Source organism: Protopterus annectens, chromosome 5.part0 (genome assembly GCF_019279795.1).
Source record: "Protopterus annectens isolate FY-2018-M chromosome 5.part0, PAN1.0, whole genome shotgun sequence".
In the NCBI taxonomy this organism is placed as follows: Eukaryota; Metazoa; Chordata; order Ceratodontiformes; family Protopteridae; genus Protopterus; species Protopterus annectens.
In genome coordinates, this window is record NC_056735.1 from 22,249,428 (window position 1) to 22,277,294 (window position 27,867).

A 27,867-nucleotide genomic window follows, 5' to 3' on the forward strand; every position below is an offset into this window, starting at 1 on the left:
AGGCAACTAGCCAATTAAATCAAACATCTAAATAATATATACCAAAACTCCCTCCTCAACTATCAATTAACATTTTACTACATCCTCATATACACTCACTCTCATTCAACCATTGCCTTTCTACACCTACCAGTCCTGATAACTCTTTCTTTTGTAGCACTGACCTCCTTTACAAATCACACCCATACAGATCACACTTTCCAACCACAGACAATCACTTTTTCAACTACTCATTCTATAAAAACAAACATGACTGTAATAAAGCCATCCATAACTCTGTTACATTATCCCACCTCCTTCATTCATTACTTCAAAATGAAGATGCAAAATCTAGAAACTTTAAAATAAAAATGCACTTCCAAAAAATATATATATAACCCATACCCCCTCAACATACACCCTCTATCATATCAAGTTAACTTAGATGCTGACATACACCCCAAACCAGGACCATCTACTGCCAACTTCACCACTAACACAAAACCTCTCTCAGGTCTGAAAACATCCTCATTACAAATCTTTACCTGAACAGTCAAAGCATTTGCAATAGAATAACCAGAATGCATGTGCAAAACTCTCCTGACATATTAAGAATTACAAAAACGTGGCTAAAGCCCCATATAAAAGATGAGGAAACACTATCACCAATAACATACTAAGAGTAAATAGGCAAAAAAAAAAAACAAAAACAATAAGAGGTATAGCCATTTTACATAAAAATATTTTGCAATTTCCCCTTCCCCTCTCCCCATCCCAGCCTTTAATAATGCTGAAATCATTAGTGCTCTACTGAAGCTAAACCCCTTCAAAACCCTATTCATAACAGGAATTCACATCCCTCATGGCAATAACATCACCACTGAAGAATTTCTATCATGGATCACCTCTAATATCTCGAAAAGATAATTTTAGGAAATTTCAATATCAACAGGCCGGCTGTCAACTGTGATTATCCTCAAAATATCATCTCTCTGTATGGCCTCACCCAACTAATTATATTTCCCACTAGCTATATAAACGACACCAAAAAGGTTTCAGTACTTGATTGAATACTCACCCCCCAACAAGATATTATCCTATGTCTCTCTCTCTCTCTCTCTCTCTCTCTCTCTCTCTAATGCTGTACACAATCACCTTCTTACCTTTTTTGTCAGAGCTCAAAACCACACTCCAGAACCACACCACCCTAATGAAGTACCCAATCTCTCACACTTCCAAACAGAAACATTTCTGTAGAACCTACAGCTTTGTAACTGGCAATCTCTAAAGATAATGCTGTTACTGAAATCTCCAAAACCTTCCTTAATGTTCTAAACAGTTTAGCTCTCCTCAGAACAAAACATGTAAAAGCCATACTAGCCCCTTAGTTGACCAGAACCACAAAAAAAATCTAATGCAACTCAGAGACAAGGTCTGGAATTCCTGGATCTTTTTTTTTAATAAAACTCAAAACAACTTACAAATATTTCATAAAATAAATAATCACATTAAATACAAATGCAAAATAGATTTAAAATCTCCTGCTCTAATCTAAAGTCTAAAAATCTTCAAAACCCAAAGGCATTTTGGTTAAGTATTAACAAAATCATCAAACCAAGCCATTCCACCTATGCCAAACACACAGTGTTGAGCAACACAGAAAGCAGTGCCATACCCTTTACTACACACTTCATATACTCAGTCACATCCCTAATCAAAGACCACACCCCTCCTACCAGCCCCTCCATCCCAGCAACACCTGTGACTCTGCCCCTACTCATTGCAACCAGTTCCCACCTCAACCTTTAAAAGTTTTCTATTAAAACTAAAACCCACCACCCTAGCACCTGACAATCCCCCTCCCTCAATATCTACAAATGGCTGTTAAGGCTATAGCCTATCCCATTTTCATACTCATAAACTGCTCTATCATAGAAGCATACTCTTAGAAAAATGTGTATTTGAATACATGAGAAATGCTAGTTTAAAAGCAAAGTAGTATATAATGCATTTTATTCTATTAATCATATAGTAGTAAAATTAATTCATGTCCAAATGTGAAGTAGTTTTGAAACTGCAGTGTGGCTTGAAACAAAAGCTGATCTCTGACCCTGACAGAATGCTAGCTTAGCAAGTTTTAATGTTTATGCTTTTCATAAGTGATTATTTGCTGGGTCAGGAAATTAAATGTGTGAAATTATTAAATCTTCTGCTCTTTCCTGTTGGGATGATCTGGCCTTGTATATGTGTTACTTAGATAGCACGTAGCTGTGTGAGAAAGTATAACAGAGAACAAAGACATACATTAAAAGACTGAAGCCGCTATTGTATTCGAACTGATATGAAACCTTTAACAAGTAACTTTACAGAAAGACATTATGACTGACCAGCTGGATAGCAAGACCGTATTGTATCTAGAGGAAAAGTTTTTTAAAATATACTGCATCAGCAGATTAAAAGAATAGAGGCTTGTAAGCTAAAGTGATGTAGATGCCCTGTGACATATCACGTCAGTAAGGTGGGCATAGCTTGAATGTTAAACCTATATAAAATTGTGTGCTTCCTGTTTCATGTCAGACAAAATTCTGTACTTGTACGTTTTTTGCCTCCTGGTGTACACTAGTAAACTTTTGCATCTGAACCTCCTGTGTATTGAATTCTTTATTTTATTTAACAGTTTGGTCCTTCGCAAGACGGAATTCCCTTGGTAAGCTGCAGATCAGAGCATATCGGTGGTCGAATACTGCGCAGGAGAAGTTACCGAAATGGTTCTTCTTGAATGAAAAGACCTCCGACTGAATTGTCGTGTGTAAAGAGGCTGGCCACTTTCTGATCTGTGGCCGAAAAGCGGAACTTGAACGATTTTCAATACCGGAGGCTCAGGTAGGAAGAATTTGCCTTTTTACTGTTTTAGATCAGGGACTAGGTTAAAGTATATTGTTGTCAAGATTTGTTTTGCAGATCTGGGACAAAAGGAAGTACTGTATATTTGGTCATAGATCAGGGTAACAGAATAAGGTAGACAGTTATTCTAGATAAACTGGAAACAGGAACTAAGAACTTGATATCACGTGATAAAAAAGGGTTACGTAACATTTTCTTTGACATGGGTAATAAGTGCACTAAAACCTCGCGAGATCCGCCCCTAACCGAAGACGCAAAATACATGCAATTACAACATTCTGATAACGTTAGGTATTATATAAAATGGGTTAATAAATATGAATTTGATGGTAAACTAGATAAATCTTCACTAATTAAACTCCTTAAACAGCTTAAATCTGATGCAGGAGGTCAGGCAAAAAAGCAACGCCAACTAGGCATACCTCAAGCACACAGGTGGATTGAGGAAGCAAATCGTAGAGAACAGAAGCTTAAAAATTCAAAAACATTATTTTTAGACAAAGAGGATAATAACTTGGTAATAGCGACAGCTCCCTTACCCTTTTCAGGATTTGAAGCGAGTGGACAGGCTGATCCACCTCCGCGTTATCCTGAAGTTTCAGTAAGACCACAACCATTTGTTAGAGATCCTATTGAGACTAGGTCCCGAACACGTAAAACACATAGGGACACAGAATCATACCAAATAGAGAGAAATCTACAGGATGAGAGTGAGGAAGAAATATGCCCACTTATAGAAGTTCCAAATCCTCAGGCAGGACAGGAAGGGCAGGATCCAACGCTCTTAGTATATGGACCATGGACACCGGAAGACATCCAGAAGGCTACTGAGGGAATCCCCCATCCGAAAGTTAATTTTACGAAATTTTTAGAAGATTTACAAGGCATGAGGTTAAGTTACCACTTGAATGGGGAAGAAGTAGAAAAAGTAGTCAGACAAATTATAGGTCCAGATTGGCACATGATTTGTGGCGCCTGGAATCCTCGTAATGCAGAGCTTAGACCACTCCCACATAGTGACGCAGAGTTAGACAACAGAGTGAAAGGTCTGACAGACCGAATCTCTGAGAAATGGAAACCTAGAGCAGACTGGGCTTGCATTAATCAATGCATACAACAGGAAAATGAGACAATAGTATTATGCTAGATTATTAGAATGTTTTAATAATCATAGCGGTATGTCAGTTCCTGAGAACCAAACGAATGATTCCCCGTATGAACAACAATTAAAAAATGCATTTTTGAAAGGTGGCATTGCACCTATTAGTAGCTTCATTACGAAACATATGATAGATCATCGAACAGGGAGGCTACAAGCCTTACTCGAATACGCTAGACATGCTGAGAGACATTTTAATAGTAAAAAGAAAAAGAAGGCACAAGTCTTCACTGCTGAAGACGGAGCTGAAGTATTTGTATTACAGTCAGGTAAAAAGGGCAATTAAAATACCCAGGGAAACAAACAGTCTGACAAACGATCAGAAAATTTTGAAGAAAGGAAAAAGAGAGGTGAATGCTTCAAGTGCGGGAAAAAAGGACATCTAGCAAGGGATTGTAGGCAAAACAAAAAGGTAATTACAGAAGATAAGGGAGATGAGGACTGACTATATGATAGTGAAGATACATCATGTAAAAGTCAGAAATCATCAGGAAAAGTTAATAAACAGAAAACAAATGTAAATGTGATAGAAGGAGTAGAGGAAGTGCAAGTAGATATGGAGGATGAAGAAAGTGAAATTTTGGATTTAGCATTATTGAGCTTAGAGCTCTACTTGGCAGAATCTGAAACCGGAAGTTACACTTCTGGTGGAGGGAAGGGAAGTCAAATTCCTGTGTGACTCAGGAGCGTCACGGACTTTGATACACCCCTCCAAGTTACCAGAACAATCCGAATCACCTGATTATATACTAGTAAAAGCCGCAAATTGACAGCTATACAGGGAACCACTTTCCCATGATATAGCAATAACTGACCATGTTTCAGGTATGACCCAGAGAAGTAAAATAGTTGTTTCTGCAAAGTGTCCAGTAAAACTATTGAGCAGGGACCTTATGCAGATATTTGGCATAGCAGTAGTTCCAACTGTACAAGGTATGGAGGCACAGAGACAAATGGATACCTTTGTAGTGTGACCGGAGGGTGAAACTTTTTACTGGTACAGCCAGGACTTAGTCACGACTGGTCCAGGGGCAGTAACCGAGGATTTGATGAACGTAGCCATCAGTAAAGCCCCCTCCCTTGACACTGATCAACAGCATTTGTTACACTGTACTCTATACTACTGTACTACACCAGGACCTGATAGAGAATATGAGCAAGAATTGTTTAGAAATCGTGCAACTAGATTGGTTTTGCGTACATTGTACTGGGATGCTGAGGGGAACAGTGTAGTTAGCTGTTCATTACCTCAATAATTTCTTGCATTGTATAGATCAAATCGGTTGCCACATGTCAGCTTGACAAAGAACAAAGGTGTTAAATGGGCAGATTTAGGAGAAAAAGTAACAAGATGGGAGAAACATACTGATTTAGAACTGTCAGAACAAGGGATACAAAAACAAAAACTGAATTGGTTGACACAGACACATCCAGCTGCACACTTGCAATCTAGCGAGGACAGCTGATTAGCATTCTTATTAGAAGAAGAGGAAAAGGCCTTATGTGAAATTCCAACAACTCTTTGGTCAACATGCAAGTCAGATGTAGGACTTATTCGAACAGCAGGACCAGTTACAATTACCCCAAAGTCAGCTTTTAGACCACAGAAAAGACAATACCCTTTGAGAAAGGATGCAGAAATAGGAATTAAGCCCATAATAGCAGCATTACTTAAAGAAGGAGTACTGGTAGAATCTCCTGATTCACCATGTAATACACCCCTTTTTCCTGTTAAAAAAAGCAAACGGGGAATGGCGGATGGTACAAGATTTACAAGTTGTAAATAATGCAGTAATACCTAGAGCACCTATGGTGCCAGACCCACATACTTTGTTAAATGATTTAGAACCGCAACAGAAGTATTTCTCTGTGGTAGATATTAGCAATGCTTTCTTTTCAATACCTATACATCCTGATAGTCAATATTGGTTTGCATTTACATTTCAGGGTAAGAGGTATACGTATACTCAACTACCACAGGGATATTGTGAGAGCCCAACAATATTTGCACAAGAAATGGCTAGCAACCTGGCAGGATTTACCCCACCAGGAGGTAGTCAAATTCTACTTTATGTAGATGACATCTTGCTAGCAGCACCCACCCAGCAACAGTGCAGGGAGGATTCTGTAGCATTATTGAAATTTTTAGCAACACAAGGACACAAAGTAAACAAAAGTAAGTTGCAACTTTGGAGAAAACAAGTTAGATACTTGGGATATGTAATATCCAATGAAGGTAGAATACTAGATGAGGAAAGAAAAACAGCGATTTTGCAAGCACCCAAACCAACAACCAAGAAAGAAATTATGTCTTTCTTAGGTACAACTAATTTTTGTCGGAGCTGGATACCAAATTATGCTTTGGAATCTGCTCCACTGAGTGACTTTATATATAAGACACCAATGGCAGCACAAGAAATTTTACAATGGACAACTGAAGCAGAAACGGCTTTCTGCAGGTTGAAGCAGTTAATAGCTTCTTCATTAGTTTTAGGACTTCCAAATTATCACAAACGGTTCTTTCAGACCGTAGATTGTAAGCAAGGATATATGACATCAGTACTGACGCAACAACATGGGGACAAGCAATGCCCCATAGCCTACTATTCATCACAGATAGACCCAGTGGCGCGATCTTTGCCTCATTGTGTATAAGCAGTAGTTGCAGCCGCAATGGCAGTACAGGCTTCGGCCTCAGTGGTGTTATTCCACCCTCTCACATTGAGAGTGCCTCATGCAGTTGCAATAACTTTACTGCAAGAGAAAGTAGTATACCTTTCTCCTGCTAGACATCTTTCATGTATGACTATACTGCTGAGCCAACCTCATATGACAACTGAATGATGTACGACATTGAATCCATCGACATTACTTCCAACTCCTGCAGAGGGCACACCACACAGCTGCCTGCAGGAAATTGAACAGTTAGCTTTACATAGACAAGATCTTACAGATATGCCCTTGGATAATGCCGAGGTGACATATTACGTGGATGGCTCATGCAGAAGGGGTCCTACAGGGAAGAATCTGGTGGGGTATGCAGTAGTTACAGACACTGAAATTTTAGAATCTCAATCCTTACCACACAACTTATCTGCACAAGCAGCAGAATTGATAGCTTTGACAAGGGCATGTACTTTAGCAAAAAATAAAAGTGTGAACATATATACTGATAGTCAGTATGCTTTTTCTACAGTACATGTATTTGCACAACAATGGAAAAATAGAGGAATGATAACATCCAGTGGAAAACCTATTAATCATGCGCAATTTATTTTGGAGTTATTAGAATCTATTCAGTTACCTACCAAAGTAGCTATTTGTAAATGTGTAGCTCATACAAAACAGCAGGATAAGATTTCAAAAGGCAATGCACGAGCTGATGCAGCTGCAAACCAAGCAGCCTCAGACTCAGAAACTTTACTTTTAAATGAGGAATTACAACCCTCTGAGATTTTAGATTTAGACATGTTAAAAACAATGCAGATGCTTACTACAAGAGCAGAAAAACAAAAATGGGTAAAACGAGGTGCAATTCTTGAGAATGGACTGTACATTTCCAAAGAAAGAAAACCGATATTGCCATCTAATTTATTTAGATATGCAGCTTTGTTGAGCCATGGGCAGTGCCATGTCTCAACAGGGGGGATGGTACAGTTAGTAAATCGAATATTCCAAACATATGGATACACAAATTACACAAAAAAATTTTGTGCAGCTTGTCATACTTGTAACAAGCATCACACACAAGGGGCATTTAAAACCAAGCAAGAAAGTTTTCCTATACCACCATACCCGTTCCATACTATTTGTATGGATTTCATAGAATTGAATAAATGTGAAGGGAAAAAGTTTTGTTTAGTTATTGTAGACATATTTTCTAAATGGGTAGAAGCTTTTCCAACTAAAAACCGGGATGCAGCAACAGTGGCGAAAGCCCTGATAAAAGAAGTAATCCCTAGATTTGGCATTCCGGAAAGGATTTATAGTGACAATGGCACACATTTTGTGAATCAAACGATTCACCAGCTTGGAAGATTTTTTGGTATCTCCTTGAAGAACCATTATGCTTACCACCCACAGTCAGCAGGACTGGTGGAAAGGTACAATGGTACCCTAAAGAATAAACTTAGGAAGCTAGTAGAGGAGACCCAAAAGAATTGGATATACTGTCTGCCTTTAGCACTGCTGAGTATGAGAACGGTTCCATATGTAAAGGGTTTGACTCCCTTTGAAATGGTTTTTGGGAGAGCATATTATGTGCCTCAGTGGAAAGCCTGCAGAGCAAGAGGCTGACAGTTCATTAGCTCGTTATATGAGGAAACTGTTAACAAATAAATCTGTTTTGCAGTTTAACTCTTTTTCAGATAAGGAACAGACCAGACCAGTGGAAGCAGTCGTGGTTCCTGGTACATACGTTTGGGTGAAAGTGATGAAAAGGAAGAATTGGGCGAGTCCAAAGTGGGAGGGACCATACCAGGTTGTGTTGGCAACGCCTACTGCAGTTAGAGTGGCTGAGAGGACGTCCTGGGTTCATTTGACGCATTGTAAACCGGTAAAGAACTTTCAACTTGATAAAAACTTTGTGACTGATACTCAACCAGACCGAGATGACCAAAAACAAAGTGAATAGAAGTTTAGATCAACCCCAGAGATGTTGCATAATCATTTTGTTGTGTGTACATTTATTAACTGTAATTGTGACAATTTTCCTCTTGCTGTAGTCTATCCTACACACAACCACACAAGTGAAAGTGGGAAGGCGGGATGAAACGTCTATAGACTGGCATCCAAATTTTAACACATACCTAGCCATGAAACGTGTGTATGCAGAGACTATGAACATTTCAAATTGCTGGGTTTGTACAGCTATACCAACAGCATATGGAGGACTGATAATGTCCGCTGTCCCTTTGGGGATAAATGAGACTTGGGAGAATTTACTTTTCGACACAGGAACTGTGAGATCACAGGACAAAATAGCTTTATTTTTACCTGTCACACAAAAAGGAGTTGTATGTTTCTACAAAAATGACACTCTCCAGGTGGGCTGGAGCAATTGTAATATAACCATATCTTACCGATGTTATATTAAGAATAGCAATGGCAATACTTTTGTAATACTAATTATGACTTGTATTTAAACTCATTGAAAACAACTATGAGTGACATTAAAAAAAATCCAGTTTTGTTTAAACAATTGTCAGTTATAGATCAGAAAATGTTTCATGCAGGGCTGATGCGTATTAGTACTAAAGTAGAAAACTGTTATTTTATTTGTGGGAAAAAGGCATATAAATGGTTACCTGAGAACTGGTCCGGCAGTTGTTTTTTGGGTTACTTGGTTCCAGCAATAAGACATACTGCAGAATTACCTTTGGGTAAGATACGAAACGTAAGAGAAACAGCTCGAAAATCCGAAGGACCAGTTAAGAAACCTGTGAATCCAGTTGGGAAGATTGAAGCTGGTTGGAAAGACCATAATTCAGTAAAAGACAAAAGAGAATTGACTCATATGGACTTGAGTGACAGTGTTATATCCTGGGCAGGAATATTCCCAGCCTATGGAGCAGTCAAATCGATCTGGGAGCTGAGGAAGTTGTCGAAACTTCTCGAAGTAATGAGTAATGCAACTTTTTCCACCTTAGAATTGGTGACTGATGAACTGAATGCAATGAGACTGTTGTGCTACAAAATCGGATGGCTCTTGACTTCACCCTAGCGGCGAGAGGTGGTACGTGCGCGCTTATCAAAGAAGAATGCTGTGCTTTTATTCCTGACAATCGTCATGAGATAAATAACCACCTAGAGGTAATTCTGCAAGTATCAGCCATGACTGAACCAGGCCCAAACCCACTGACGGACTTTTTTCAGAATCTATTTGGGGGGGGGTTCCATCCTAATGAATATTCTAATTGCCATTTGTGTGGGTATACTCCTAATAGGAGCATGTGTTTGCTGTGGAATTCCCTGCATGAAAAGATTAATCAAAGATTTTGTTGATGTATCTATTACTGAAACTTTCTACCAAGATATTGAAATTGAAAGATTGATTTCAGATGATGCTTTTTCTGAAGTATAGATTAAATGACTCACCTAGCTGAAAATCCTGAGCGGAAAAGGCTAGGAGATGAAATGACACTATGCATACTTCAAAATAGAATAAAAAGTATTAATAGGGGGGAAAATGTTAGAAAAATGTGTATATGAATACATGAGAAATGCTAATTTAAAAGCAAAGTAGTATATAATGCATTTTATTCTATTAATCACATAGTAGTAAAATTAATTCATGTCTAAATGTGAAGTAGTTTTGAAACTGCAGTGTGGCTTGAAGCAAAAGCTGATCTCTGACCCTGACAGAATGCTAGCTTAGCAAGTTTTAATGTTTATGCTTTTCATAAGTGATTATCTGCTGGGTCAGGAAATTAAATGTGTGAAATAATGAAATCTTCTGCTCTTTCCTGTTGGGATGATATGGCCTTGTATATGTGTTACTTAGCACACAGCTGTTTGAGAAAGTATAACAGAAAACAAAGACATACATTAAAAGACTGAAGCTGCTATTGTATTCGAACTGATATGAAACCTTGAACAAGTAACTTTACAGAAAGACATTATGACTGACCAGCTGGATAGCAAGGCCGTATTGTATCTAGAGGAAACGTTTTTTAAAATATACTGCATCAGCAGATTAAAAGAATAGAGGCTTGTAAGCTAAAGTGATGTAGATGCCCTGTGACATATCACATCAGTAAGGTGGGCATAGCTTGAATGTTAAACCTATATAAAATTGTGTGCTTCCTGTTTCATGTCAGACAAAATTCTGTACTTGTACATTTTTTGCCTCCTGGTGTACACTAGTAAACTTTTGCATCTGAACCTTCTGTGTATTGAATTCTTAATTTTATTTAACACATACATCTAAACACTATGGGGAAAAAGTTATATACTACCACTACAAAAAACTAACGCCCTATTGCTATCCTGTCCCACTTATCTAACACTTTTGAAAAATGCATTCGGGGTGAGCTCTCACAACACCTCACCAAACAATAACTTCCTCTTCCCCTCACAACACAGCGTCTGCCCCAACATAGAACTACTATAACCCTCCTCCATTTTGCTAGAATTGTAAATACCCATAAGAATGAAAAAGGCTAGTATTCATCCTCTTTCTAGAACTTTCCAAAGCCTTTGACACTGTCTCACAGCCCATCCTCCTACAAAAACTCTCATCTCCAGGATTTCATGAAATCTTTACCAAATGGTTTAACAGCCATCTTGCTAACATATTGCAGGCCATAAATGACCCAAAGACTTCTCCCTTTTCCTCTCAGTCTCCACAGATATCCTAAAGGGTCCAGTTTTTGTCCCATTCTTGTCAACATCTTCATTAATAACCTCCCAGATGCCTCCAAATCAGCCACAATAACTGAATACACTGACGGTCTTGGGAGGGACATGCATGTGTAAAGAGCTTTGGAAGACATAATCAGCCTTACTTCCTCTCCTGCTCTTATCAAATTGTCTGTACTTCATGAGGGCTGCTAGTATCACCAATTAAACAGCTCACCCTTGCTGAACAACACAGTGGTCCTCCTAACAATAGCCAGTTAATCTTGTATGTATAACCTGCCTCCTATAATTTGTCTTAAAGTACTTAAGATGTTAGTGCATTGCCAGAACTGAGACTTGTGCTTTTAAAGTGGCTGCCATCCCCACTGCAATTACTAGTTTTACAATATATATTTTTGCATCCCAACCTGCATAGTTTTTTTCTACTTAAATGCTCTTTTACTTTGGAATTTAACTGCTGAACGTAGGTTGCTCCATCTCAATACTGACACAGCCTCCTGTAAAACATTCTTCTTCACTCACCTGGTTACTGATTTCTTTTGCAGCTTGCATAATAAGCTGTCGGAATTAGGCCTTCTCTGGTCCAACCTGCTCTGTTTGCCTTCTGGACTCATTCTGCTCCCCTACCTACCCCCATTCCCACCCACCCCCACTATCCCACACTATATATTTACAGCACCACACCCTCTGTACATTCAGCCAATCCCATCCACAGCCAGTCTATCTATCCCACCACTTTTCTATACTCAAATAATCTGTTTGTTACTCATCCAATCCCCTTCTTCAAATATCCACTGTCACTGAACTTACACTAATACTAATCTACTCTTCCTATTCATCCCACTCTCTGCTATCCTTAGTACCTCTAACCCACACTATTACATTAACATTCTCCTCACATCTCAATTTTCCAATCTTGCCTCACCACCTCGATATGCTATGTCTCAGTGCTTTGCTCCTCACTCTACTCACAACACCTTATTACCTTACCTCCTTTCACCACCTTCAAGTCTTGCATACAATCATACCTACTACTCCTACATAACCTCCTACACCTTATCTGCTCACCTACATCAACATATCACCACAACTGTTCAATATTGCAGCCATCCAGCTATTTACACTAAAATACCCTTCCATTTCTATACCCCCACACATCCTACACAAATTCTACTGATTCACTATCAAACCCTCACTCACCTTCCTACTTAAAGCCTATCTACTTTATCTCAGTGGTGACATTAATATAAATCCAGGCCCTAACCCATACACTCAGACACCCTACCTACAACACAACTCTAACTCTACCCTGCTAAACCCTTCCCCCTTAGCACACACTTCTTCTGACCTATTAATCCTAAACGTTAACCTTAGAAGTATTTTAAATAAAGTATGTGACTTCCAATTTGCCCTATCACTATAGTCTCCAGACATTGTAGCACTTACTGAAATGTGGCTAAAAAAACATAACAAAGATGAAGGATTCTTGCTCCAAGGATACAATATCCACAGAACAGACAGAATGCATAAGAGCTGTGGTGTTGTAGCTATCATATATAAAAATCTTAACCTGCTAGAACTGTACACTACCCCACCCATAGCTACAGACCCCAGAATACTAATCTCTCATCTTCTACTTGACATAAAAAGTACATTATCATCATAGCAGTATATCTCCCCCTGGAAACAATACTCTTATAATAGAAAACCTGTTTAGCTGGGCCTCCACTACTTTTAATCAAGAAATAATAATCTTAGGTGACTTTAATCTGGTTGGTCCACATGCAGTTCCTTAAATCCAACTAATCATATTAACTTTTTTGATTTCTCTCAGCTTATCTCCACACGTACAAGAATTGACAGACACAATAATAAACATTCCATACTAGACTGGATACTCTCCAATTACCCTAATCTATGCTCATAGTCTGGCTGCCTCCCTGACTCCTTTAGTGATCATTCCACTACCTACCTAATTAGGAGTGAGGCACACTCAATTAAAACCTCTAGCTACAAGTATATCCATAACAAGAAACACTTCTCCATAGAGACATTTAACACCCTCTTAAAGCATCACAACTGGTCCCCCTTAAAACAACTTCCCCTTAATGAGGCAGTCATCTACTTCAACAACTCATTCTTAAACATCTTAAACTTATTAGCTCCTATTAGAAAAATACACTGCAAACAGATGATAGGTGCGAGAGCCATGGGCTCAAGCTCAATGCCAAGAAATGTATAGTTATCCCCTTAGGGAAAAACATGTACCCATGAATTACCACATAGGTGGCAGTACACTAAACACTGAAAGCGTGATAAGAGACTTAGGGACACAGGTGGACAGTGGTCTCACCTTTGATAACTACATCGCCACAACAGTCAGGAAATCCTTCTATGTGGCACTCCTCATCACTAAGGGAAGGGCTTTTCATCCACAAAAAGGAGGTCATTGTCCCACTGTACTCATCCCTCATTAGACCCATTATAGAATACAATGCCTGGTTTGGTATGTATCTCTCAAGACATCTGCACCAACTGGAAAGGCCACAGAAATACCTCACTAAAAGAATCACAGGCCTAAAGCAGATGTATGCTGACCATCTAAAAAAATTCCAGCTATACTCTGTCACATATCATTTGCTCAGAGGCGATCTCTGCTTATCATACAAGGCCATGTCAAACCCAGAGCTGTTGGAAATGCTACACTTAAAGAAATCCCAATCACTCAGAGCCACATGCTCTAGGGATTTAAACCTTATCATCACAATGAACAAAACATGCTGGAGGGATAGGTTCCTGACCCAGAGACTCCCCAGACTATGGAATAGACTGCCCATACATGTCACGCAGCATGCCTCTTTCACCCTCTTCAAAAGGAACCTTGACAATTGGATGGGAGATAGGAAATCCCCCCTGGGGATCACATCAGTCACCCTGATAGACAGGGGTCCAGGGAAGTAAATATTGTGGGAAGAAATATTCAGGGAATTGTTATGTTTAGGCTTTTATAGGCCCTAGGCTGATAGCCTAGTACCAACGTATGAACCTATGAAATCTGCACCTGCTCATTGGCTAACTAAAGACACCATAAACATAATGAAACAAAGAGCGAGAGCTTGGCTAAACTATCACTCTTTAAAAATCCAGGCTTCCCTTTATGACTACCAAAAACTACATAACTTAGCCAAAAATCAAGTATGTTCAGACAAAAAAATCCTATTATACCCTGATCCAACAAAAACATAAAAATGAGTTTTGGCATTCCATTAAACAACTCTTAAATCCTGGACAATCCACTATCCCCTCACCATCCAACCTTATTTCCAACATAAGCACAGCAGCTCAGTTCAACTCACATTTTCATTAACTCCATCCTGACCTTAATAAACAACAGTATTCATATCCATCTTATCATCCCCACAACTAGTCCATCACTCTGCAGCTTTCTCATTTCAGACCATACAGACCACTTACATCAAAAATCTCCTTCTTCAACTGAAACCCACCAGACTTGCAGTAGATCAACTCCCAAGCAAATTTATTAGACTAACAGCAGACTCTATCTCATATCCAGTCTCTTTACTCATTAATCATTCCATTACTGAACAATATGGACCAGGACTGTGGAAAATCTTCCATATCATTCGTCTGCATAAGGGTGGGCAATCCACAGAATTATCCAACTATAGACTGACTGCCATACTTTTCCCCTTAACAAAATACTTGAAAAATGTATACAAACTCAGATACTGACCTACCTACTAAGAATATCCTTCTCTCAAAATCTCAGCATGGCTTTAGACCAAAACATAGCACCACAACTGCCCTATTAAGTTTTACAGACTTCATAGACCACCATAGAAATAGTAACATCCTCGTCTCTTCCATGTTCTTGGATATTTTAAAAAATAATTTGAAACTGTATCCTACTATAACTTATAAATGTATCATCTAGCCACCTCTCACTTTCTTCTATTACTTGGTTTCACAGCTATCTATCTGACTACCAACAAGCAGTTGTATGGAAAGATGAAATCTCTACCCTTCTACCTATTACTGTAGGAGTCCCACAAGGCTCTATTCACGTGCCTCTACTTTTCTCCATCTTTACAAACAATCTTAGCTCAGCATCTCTACATGCACCTATCATACAGTATGCAGATGATTCCACTGTTATCTACACAGCCCCCTCTCTGCCAGAACTGCTATCTAAGACCCAAGGTGCTTTTTCAGACATAGGGCATTTCCTCAAAGAAAGACAACTCATACTAAACCCTAGCAAGACAAAGATAATGATATTCTCCAATAATAAAACCACACAACCTCCTTCACCACTCTGTATACTGTCCTCCATCGGCACTATAATTAAGTCAGTAGAGCGTACAAAGTTACTTGGTGTCACTATAGACTGTGCCCTAAAATATGACAAGCACATAGCCCTTACCATAAAAAAGGTACATATCAAGCTCGGTTGCCTGTATAAGTCAAGAACTTTCCTCACCCCCTCGACTAGACAAGCCATAGCCAGAACACACCTTCTGTCCACTCTACTGTATGCCTCCCTCATCTTCACTAATCTTAGAAAATCTGAGCTGTCCAAATTAGAGATATGCTACCATAAAATAGCTTGCTTTGCTGACAGCCTCCAAAACAGAACCCACCACTGTACAGCTCATAAACAGTTACAGTGGCTGGAGGTAGCAAACCTATTTGCTTTTAACCAGCTCACAATTGCTTACAACATTTTGCACCAACCAGAAGACTGTCCAGCACTAATGAACCTAGTGCAACCTTACAACACAACCTGTGCTCTCCGCTCATCCAACAAACTACTTCTAAAACCTAAGAAATCCTGCAACACTTTTGATGACTCCTTATTTGCAAATCAAATTGCAAAAAGTTGGAACAGCATTCCCCAATATATTCTAAATACTCTTACTACCTCCAAATTCAAACTCCTTCTTAAAGAACATGTAAACAAGAACTGGATCTGCTCCTGTATTACCCCTGGATATACTTATTTCTCCTCTCTCTTCACTTTGCCTTAACTAATACCTTTTGTGAATTCTTCTCCTCCCTTCTCTCTCCCCACTTTTCATATTACCTAATAGTAATCTCCTATTAATTCTCTTCTTCCACTAACCACTTTTTCATCTTAAACTCTCTGCTGAAGAAGCATAGCTTGCATTTATCAAATATGGTATCACTGTAGAAATCTGTATACACTGTAACTGTGTCAACTTATTAATCTTATTGTAATGCTTAATGTCTATTTTTTTAGAATTTACTGTTTCATCTGTATATTGAAATATCTGTTGACTGTAATTACTATTTTAATCTTTTTAATCTGCTGTGAATTTTTTTTTTGTTGTATGCTTGAGGCTTTTCCCTAAGGGACACCAATGAAAATTGGCCACTGGCCCAGTTGGACTATCCCGGTGAACAAATGCAAAATAAATAAAAAAATAAATAAAATCATATGTGGGATGCTCACTACTGCTGCCAATATGTGATGGCCACCAATATGTGATGACTTCCACTCTAGGCCAGTAATCAAGGAGCTTGAATCCTTATCCCTGACACTGGAGAGGGAAGAGCACTTGGAATACAAATGGATACACTCAGTATATCCAGATGCAAACCTATCTGCATCAAGTACAATTTGCCTTAAGAGCACACAGGGAACACATTCAGCCCGTGATCTGGATGTCTATATCTATCTTCATCCAGTCCCAATAAGACTCCCCACTGGTACACCTGTAGGGTTAGGTCCTCAGCCAAGTGTTGAAGCCACATCCTCCAGCACCATCTCTGTAAACCCAGTGCTTCATGTCCCTGCCCAAAGTCACTGACACACACACACACACACACACACACACACACACACACACACACACACACACACACACACACACACACACACACACACACACACACACACACACACACACACACACACACACACACACACACACACACACACACACACACACACACACACACACACAATGAGGGATTTGATTTTTCATACACACACAGCTGGGAAAGGCTGGCACAGATTTGCCTGCTGTGCCCCCTTCTGCTCACAGTATAAGGTAGCTATTACCACCATCAGACACTCCACAATCAGCTACTCTAAGGCCCTTAACAAAGGGTGTCCAATTATACTGTGTAGAATTAATACTAATACAAATGGTAGTAGTTCAACAAGATGGCTAGGCCTTCTGGAGTGACCCACATACTGTCACCAAATAAATATAAGTACTTATAAGGTTAAATACTTTCTACAAGGACTAGCCACAATAAAAGTTTAAATATATTTAATAATAAATAATAAAGGAGCATGAATACTGAATATATATTCACAATAAACCACAGAGTTCAAATCACAGAAAATATTGAAATTAACATTGATGGACAGACTCATACAAATAAAGAAAAACACTCTCTAAACTAAGCTTCACTATATTCTTGACTGAATCTGAAAGAATTATTGTTCCCCAGTTAAGTTACTTACTGCCATAAGGCAAGATGCTGTGGGTGGGTGTCTTTCTAGTCAGGCTCCCCAAAACAGAATATTCAATACTCTGGCATTTCTCTTTTTAATATCTAAAATAAAATTTCCAATAGGGCTGGCAGGATTACCTTATCTGGTCACCTGACTCTAGGGTCTCACAGTATTCCCCTTTGAAGCTGAGACAGACATTTAGTAGATAATACAAGGCCACAATACAAATCCAAATGTTTATGGCAGTGCCTGGGGACTCCCATCTTTTCAGTGAGATAATGAACAAAGGCTGTTTCCCAGATTCAGCATCTCCGGTTCTATTCAGCACTGTGGGGTGACTTTTAATTGTTTAACAGCTCATTTACATTTCCCTTATTTTTCTTAAAGTAAGTTAGCTGGTTAACCTCTGCTGTGCTGTGCAAGTATCTTCTATTAAAACACATACATTTAATTGATTTACAATAATACATATACATTTCTTTTCATTCCAGCAGGGTGCACTGTTGATACATTTCAGCACACCTCCCCAATACAGTTTCAGCACAGACATCTGTACAAACGATATACAATTCTAATGCATTTGTAACACAAACATATTGTATAAATCAGTTTGATATTCAAAGGACATATCATTGCTGGCACTTGCCCATATCATCACAATATGTAGCACCCAAAACCTTAGCAATTTGCAACAGATCACTCAAGAATCCTTCTCCTCCATTGAAGCATGGATGACTGACTCACAATTTTTTCTTAACCCCACCAAAATGCAATTATTATCTTCACCCCAAGACACCTCTCAGTCCAGAAAACCTCTTTTGGTATTCTATTAGCAAATAACACAGAAATTGAAATTGTCTTGCATACTAAGCTACTTGGCGTCTTCATTGACAGTAGCTTAAAATCTGACTACTGCATCTAACATACAGTAAAGAAAGCTCACAAGAAATTAGGATCCTATGTAAAGTCAAAAATTTCCTAACTATCCAAACCAGAAGAAAATTACCCTCTTCACTACTAATCCCAAGACTTCTCTATGCAGCCCCTATTTTCACCAACTTACAAGTCTCTCAGCTCTCAAAGATGAAAAATGCTATCACAAAGTAGCAAAATGTGCAGTAAATTATCGACAGGAATCCCATCACTGACCAGCACTCAAAGAATTAAACTGGATCAAAGCACCCCACTTGTTATATCTTACACTCAACATGTGACCTCTCATAACCTCATCTATAAATCTACAAATGGTCCACATCTGTGGACTCTAAAACTGAATAGCCCCCCCCCCCTCACTCAGCTGAAATGCTGCTCCCCCATGTCAATAAATCCAGCAATACAGCTGGTGGCAGTCTAGTCACAAACAATGTCACCAAAACATGGAACACCATACCTACCTCTTTAAAAATAGAGCAACATGTTGAACATGTTAAACAGAAGCTAATGTCACACCTGTAGAATCTTTGTCTCTGCCCCTGCACAAACCCTGGATATGTGCCAGTAGAATAAACCATAATTCTACAGTTCTTCCCCCCCTTCAGCTGCTTCTCTCCCATCTCTTTCTCACAACCCTTCTTGTCTAAACTTTCACCCACTCACCATACCTATTACCCCTTCCACTTTCCACCTCACTTCATTTTGCTAACATTCACCTACAGAATCTTCTTTTCACCTCCCTCTCTCACACTACATGCTTTCAATCACTTCTAGTCCTTCTCTTTCAATCAGTCTTTAGTTTTACTACACCAGCTGTTAACTAACAAAAAACATTAAAAGGGTGTGGCTTTGTGCAAATTTGTCTATTTTATGTCTTTATTATGAAAATGCTTACCGAGGTATACAGTGTTACTGGTCCACAGAAATGTATGTCTGTTTATATACAATACTACTGACTCATTGAAATTTGTCTATTTACTGAATTATGCTCATTATCTTCCTTTGATCAAAACAATGATCTGTATGTGTGGGTTATTGTAAAATCTGCAATGACTCCATTGATATGCAGACTTATTAATCAAAATACTAATGAATGACTTTTTGTATTCAATCTATAAACTTTCTCAAAAAATCTTTGGGGGGAATTCAATAAAGCCTACACAGACTTACTTTCTGTGTAGCCATAGTTGCACAGTGCTTACACGGAAGTAAACAAATGTGCGATCAAGTAAACAGAGCTGAAATGCGTGCATGAGCAAGCAAACACAGAAGTGTCTGTGGCATGCAAATTACCTCAAAAGCAGGTGAAATGCATGCAGATGAGGCAGGTAGAGACATCCAGCAAGCACAGAAGCAGTTGTGCAGACCCTGTGTTGGTGTCCGTAATGTACATGGAAAAATTCCATGTACAGGATATAAAAATGACATCAGGGGCTGTAAAAGTGCACTTAGAGCGGAATAAATAGTATAGAGGACAGAGGTATGTGTGTCCAAAACCATATGGAAAATAATGTAAAATAATTGTATTTTTTTAATCGCGGTGGTGGTGCTGCAGTAGCTTTGTTTCCTCACAGTAAGATGCTGTCCAGTTCGATTCTCAGCTAGAGCGTCTTCTGCATAGAGACATGTGTGAATGGGCGTACCTTCGTTGAAGGTTGTGCATTAGGCCTGGCAAGCCAGTACATAAATAATCAACTGCCAATCATTAGAGGACCGGAGTTCCGCTGTGGTGACCCCTAACCAGAAAAAGCTGAAAGACACAAACAAATTGTATTTTTTAATACCCTAGTTATGTTTGCACAGCACGTCACAGTGTGCAAACATGCTCTTATGAGAAAAAAATAAATAAAAATACTGTAAAAAGTAGTATTTCAGAGTATGTAGCAGTAATGCTTTATAGGACCATGTGATGTAGGACTGCTGTGTTGCTAATGAGGCAGGGCCTGAAAGCATGCAGTTTCCAGGTACTGTGCACTGATCTGTATGCAAATGAGGTGAGGTTACTGAATAGCAGAAATGGGTATCTGTGTCCACAGATGTCATCTGTGGTGGGACAGTACCATGTTGGTGTCCACAAATAAGGTAGATGACATCAAAAGGGGCTGTCTGCAACTTTTTAAGCTCATTGGAGCTCAGCGGTGCCTGTTTGTGCGGAATGCAGATCTGCTGAGCAGGGGTGTGCTTCCAGTGACTGCTAAGCTTTGTTTACCTTCAGGGCGCATGATCAGCAGGTTTGAACATGTTTGTGTGGCCCACAGCCATGCTGAGCATGACCTTCCATGGGGTGTGTCTGCTCAATGCTAAGCCTTGTTTATCTGTGAGGAATGGTTTTGTGCTGTGCACCACAGTGCTCAGCAAGGAAGGCTGTCAAAAAAAATGTCTGAGAAAACCAATGATATATTAAGTACTGATGAGCCCTGCTTCACTTAAACTAGGGCTATTAAACCCTTTAATGATGTACTTAGCAAATGGAATGCATCATAGGTAGCCAATAGCATAGGCTACACCTACAGCGGAGCACTATAAAGTATGCATACACCTCACAATCTGATTTCCCCTCATACTGTGCACCATTGGAGTACAGACTTGGGAATTTTAACCTAAAGAATTTTAGGGGCTATTGCAGGTCTGCTATATATGTATGTGCTAGATGCTGAGGTCAGTGCTGCTGCTGATGCTGACCATAGGCCTAGACTGAGAAGCAGAAGAGTGTTCAGGCCCAGGGTAAACTACCAGGAGTTACTTTAGCTGAAGATTGTAGAGCACTACAGGGTGGACAGGGACATACTACAAGAACTCACTGAGCTCTGCCAACCTCAACTCAGACCAAGAACCAACAGAGGGAAACCCATCCCACTGGAAACAAAGGTATGTGTAGGCCTTAGGGTACTAGCTGCAGGTACTTTCCAAAGATCGACTGGAAACGTGATGGGGTCTCACAGGCATCTGCTTCCAGGGTACTCCACCAGTTCCTAGATGCCATGCTACCACATGCCAGTGAGCACATTTATTTTCCCCACACCCCTGAGGAGAGGGCCAGAAGGATGTAAATCTTCTACCATGTAGCACACTACCCTGAGGTACTGAGTGCCATAGATTGCACTCATACACATCAAGGTACCACCCAGTGAAGAGGGTAGAATCTATGTCAACCACAAGGGTTACCACTCCATCAACTGCCATGTCATGTGCAATGCCCAAGGCATTATCATGAATGTGTGTGCTGGCAGCCCTAGCAGTTATCACAACTCCCATATCTAGCACAATCATAGCTGTTTGCTAGGGTGGATATCCTACATGGCCATTTACTTAGGGATGCTGGCTACACACTTCAACCCATCAGAAATGCACACACATCCACTGAAGAATGCCATAATGAGGCATATGCACAGACCAGGAACATCATAGAGCGTGTGCTTGCGCTGTTGAAGACATGGTTCGGGTGCCTCGATATATCTGGTAAAGCCTTACAGTACTCTCCAGCCACATGTGCACAGATGTTTACAGTATGTGCCATGCTACACAATAAGATCCTGCAGAAACAGTTGCAGCAGGATCATCAAAGGGAAGAGATACACAGCTCCCCATCAATGCCTAGGTCAACCCCCTGAGGCTGTTCCTGTAGGCAGGCATAAGCATGCCCAATATGCCATGGCTTTGGGCAAGAGACAACACATAGCACATGTACTGATGACCTAGGGCCCTAGGTACTGGCACCTTACTCTGACTCGCATACAAATTAGTAAAAATTATGCCACCAGCTCACACAAACTGTACCTCACCATGTACTGGCTGTGGACTGCATGTATCAAACAGAGTCAGCCACAAACTACAGGTTTGTCAACTGCTGCATTTGCAAGGTAAGTCACTCTCCTGTAGATCACTTGTAAGGGGTACTACAATGTGGTAGCATATGTATGGATCTGCAGCATGTATGCAAGGGTGTATAGTGGGCAATATATAGAGTGCTACCTGGGTGCTTGCAGAGATCTATAGTGGGCTACTGGGCTACTTGTACAGCTCTAACAGCCACTTGGGACAACAGGTACTCTGTTCACTAGTATGTACCCCATAATATCCACTAGGCCATATGGCTGGAAACTCCACAACATTATTCCAGTGAGATGCCATACAGTGAGGTCACAGGGCAGTCGCAAGACTGTCTATGCCAGCAGAGCATAGGCTGGTTGTCCCCCACTCAAACAAATCAGTATTCCCATACAACTGCAGTAACAGTAAGTCTTCACTTCTATACCAACAGACCAGACAGTTCTTCTATCTTGTTGATAGTGTGAGGTCTGTCTGGTGGCTGGCATGGCTCACTGGTGCAGGGACAGTAGAATGTGTGATGTGTTGATGGTTGGAATCTGGCAGCATCCAACATCTTTTGCATGTGAGATACTCATATGGTGGTAGTCCCACAGAGTGTCATAACCCCTCAGACTGTTACTGCAAGACAGCTGGACAAATTCAGAGTGAATGGGGGCACAAAGGGCCATACCTGCAGACAGATTTATATACACTTTGAGTAACCTAGCAGGTGGCTAGTATAACAGCAGGCTGCAACAGGTCAGATTAGCTGCAAGATGTAAAGGCCATCATTTAAATGTGTCGGTAGGTACAACAAGTCCGTGACTGCTATTTACAGTATAGCACCGGAAAACCACAAATGTATGAGGAACACAGCAGACATATGTGGTGAAATGCTGGATATTCTGCAAAAATATGTACAGGGAGAGGTATGCAGACTGTCACCCTGTGTATGGTGTTACGTCATGTACCCCAGTCACATCATACCTCTCACCTCTTAGAGCAGGAAATCTGGCCAAAGCCATGAATAAAAGTGGGACCAAGGCCCACACATATGGGCAGGTTTTAAATATTTGCTCCTACAAGTATAGAATGTCGATAGAAAAACAGGTCTTGCATTAGCATGAATCTCCTGATGTGTTTATGTGTCTGAAACTCAAATGTTTGCCATTAGTTATTCACTTCAAGCTTCACGGATATACCACTAATTTCCAGAAAACCACAATGTTATGTGAAACGGGACAAAAATATGATACAACTATGAGGCAAATTGCAGGACAGTCTGTGAAACTCTGTATAGTTATGAGGTATGAGTCACATATTATGGTCAGCAGACAGCCAGAGAATGCACTGCACAATATCAGGGAAGTGCAGTACTGTGGTAACAGGTGCAGCAGCCAATGGCCTGCAGCACATATAATGCCAGACTGGAGTACAGGTAGCTCTGGCCTGGAGTCACCTAGTAAGTACTGACAATCACACTGGGCATGTTCCTATACTTAGCTAACTTGAGTCCAAATCTGTTGCCTCTACCTCCAAAAGACCTGCTATGTGGAAATATGTCTGTACATACATGCAGCTACATATACATATACATATCTGTTTCTCCCTATCCGCCTCATGATTGATTAGTGTCTCTATCACCATGTGGCACATATATGATAAAAGATGTATATATTGCTGTATAAAGTACAATGATACATAGACTCCCCACATATATCTATATAACACATTTACATAACGTACACACACAACTACATTTAAGGAGACATCTCTGTTACACACATTTATATAGATACGGGTTGGGATGTACAAATGTCCCCACATACACCAGAATGCTGGGGTAATCTGCACTTACACATCACAATAGTTGTCCGATGGAACCAGACTAGGACTGCAACAACACATAAACCACTCACCCATAGGCCCATATGTTCGCAGAATGTCACCCTGTAGACGGACACAAGTACTCAGGTGGTGTAATGTAGAATGGGTGCAATGCATACCTTGGGCAGGCCATATTGTCCCTGGTCACATGTCCGCCTATCAAACTGCAAGCAGCCATATATGGCCAGACTGGTAAGTGTACACGCATAGCAGAGTTATTACCAGGTATCCGCGATCAAGGGCACTGGATACAATAACAGTACCAAGCAATTTCACTCTGCAGACCACACATGCTATCTAACACAAGGCCACTATGCGTACTCCACAAGTACTCAGCCAGCATCAGCATTTACACCAGACATAGCCTGCAGCATGTATGAAAAGTACTGTGAGCTGTAATGTGTAATACTATATAGGTAGGCATTCTAATCTGACATCATCCACCTGTGTGTGTGTGTGTGTGTGTGTGTGTGTGTGTGTGTGTGTGTGTGTATCAGTACATCCCCTCATAGCACTATGGACATGCCCATATGGGCTATCTCTGTGTAATGGTATGCATTTTATGGCCATGTGACTGGCTGCTGGCCTCGAAATTCCTTCCTCTAAAAGGCCTGCTGATGTCATCCAGCTTAAGAGCACTACCTGGCAACATAATAAGAAGTAAACTCCATGATGCATGCAATAAGTACTGCAAGCTGTAGTGTGTACTAATGATAGTTAGGGATTCTAATCTCACATCATCTAACTTGTGTGTATAAATATATCCTCAGGAAGCACTTCAGACAAGCCTGTATGGCCTATCTCTGGGCAATGGTTATGCATTTTATGCCCTGTGAGGCCTGCTGATGCTATCTACCTTAAGAGCACTGTCTGATAGTGCGATATCTGATAAACAGTGTGATGCATGCATTAAGTACTATGACTTACCGTGTGTACTAATAGATATGTAAGGGTTCTAATCTGACATCATCCAAAGTCTGTGTGTTTAAATATATCCTCAGGCAGAACTTAAGACAAGCCCATATGGGTATCCTATGCAATGGTTATGCATTGTATGCCCTGTGAGTATATGCTGTCCTCAACACTGGCCTCCTTTACAAGGTCTGCTAATGTTATCCACCTTAAGAGCATTGGCTGACAGTTTAATACCAGGTAAACAGTGTGGCAAGTGCAATAAATACTGCAAGCTATAGTGTATACTATTAGATAGATAGGGGTTCTAATCTCCCATAATTCAACTTCTATCTGAATAAATATATCCTTAGACAAGCCCATATGGGCTATCTCCGTGTAATGGTTATGCATTGTATCCCCTGTGAGTAGCTGCTGGCCTCAGCAATGGCCTCCTTTACAAGGCCTGCAGATGTCATCCCCCTTAAGAGCATTGGCTGATTATGTTTACCAGGTAAACAGTATGGTGTATGTGATAAATGCTGCAAGATCTAATGTGTACTACTAGGTAGATATGGGTTCTAATCTCACATTATCCAACTTTTGTGTGAATAAATATATCCTCAGACAGCACTTCAGACAAGCTTGAATCTCTGTGTAATGGTTATGCATTTTATGCCATGTGAGTAGCTACTGGCCTCAACATTGGCCTCTTTTACAAGGCTTGCTGATGTCATCCACCTTAAGAGCACTAGCTGACAGTGTAATGTCAGATAAACAGCATGGCAATTGTGATACTGTGAGCTATAGTGTGTACTACTAGATAAGTAGGGGTTTTAATCTCACATCACCTAATGTCTGTGTGTGTGTATAAACACATCTCCTTGCAACACTACAGATATGCCCATGCAACCTATCTCTGTGCATTGGTTACACTTCCTATAGCCCTGAGACGAGCTGATGTCTCTAAATTGCCCTCATCTACGTAAGCATAATTGATGTCTGCCACTATCTAGAGTTGTATGTCCAGAATACCTAGGTGAAACATATCAAGTGTAGTGCACTGTATCACAGAGTACGAAAGCATACTTATGTTGACTGTCCCCATTTTCCCTGACACACTGTTCTACACATATGCACCTAAAGAGCCATGCATGTATTCTGGCATACCTTGCTGATGTCATATTTCTGCTGTGCTGCCAGGCCATCCTCTGCCTCTGTATTGCCACCATGTGTCCATAGTGCATCCCCTCAGACTCCTAGAAGAGAAACATATACAAGTTTACAAGTTCATTTCACAGCTGTCATTCTGTAACACTACTGCCAGTCCAAAATCATGCAACAAAGATACACAAAGTCTGATGTATAGTCATGACACATGCCAGCATACAGTACCATTTGTGGCCAACAAGTGGTATGGCATAACAATACTACACAACACAACTACGTGTCAAGAAATATGGACACCCTGCGCATCACACACACATAGCAGCATTTCCCTTCATTGATGGCACAGATAGCAGGGTTGTGGCACAGGTATCATCATATGCACAGGGTGTGGTGTGGGGGTGCAGGAACCTAGGCTGTGCCAAACAGTTGACAGCATGTGTGTGAGTCAGGAGGGGTGCAGGTTAGCTCAGCCATACAGAGGTGCTGTGTGTGTTTGTAGGTGACCTACATGTGACAGTGGTGTTTGAGTGTCTGCATGTACACAGTCAAGTACAGTGCTAACCCTACATGTGTATATGATGGACAGCTCTGGACCCTACATGGTACAGTGTACAGCTCACCGTCTCCAGCCATGAACATGTGAACTTGCTTCACCAGGAGTATCATGGGCATCACCATGCCCAAGATCAGATGAAGTGCTAATACCTGATTGTAACTGTTGTCTGCTGGGCCTGTGTCCCTCACAGGACCACCCAGGACCACATGTTCATGGCCTGCCATGTTGTGATGTGGACAGCACACTGTCCTCTGTAGCACTGGAGGTACTGCCGCTATGGGAGCGTGAGTGTGTATGGACATATGGACTCTCACTAGATGGTGTTGCTGGCCTACGTAACATGTCCAACGGCCAAATCCAACCACATGTTCCAGCACAGACAATGTGCCTTCAAAGACAGACACTGTATCAACCCACAGTCTGTCCTCTACATCAGTGAAATGATACAGAGCATCATCATTGCAGTGGAGGCAGTCACAGATGTCAGACTGTGCTGCAGCCATATCCTTAAGCATCTGTCTGGTGTTGCATTCAGAACATCCCTGTGTCTCTATAACAGCCAGAAACATGTGGCAAGTGACTCGTGATGTGGCACCTGCAACAGGGGGTGAATGGGTAGCAGTCCTCCTTCAAGCAGCTCTGTCAATTTGCCTGTGTGGGACCTCACCAGCTCTCTGGCTATGACCAGTGTCTACACTCACTGACTCCATA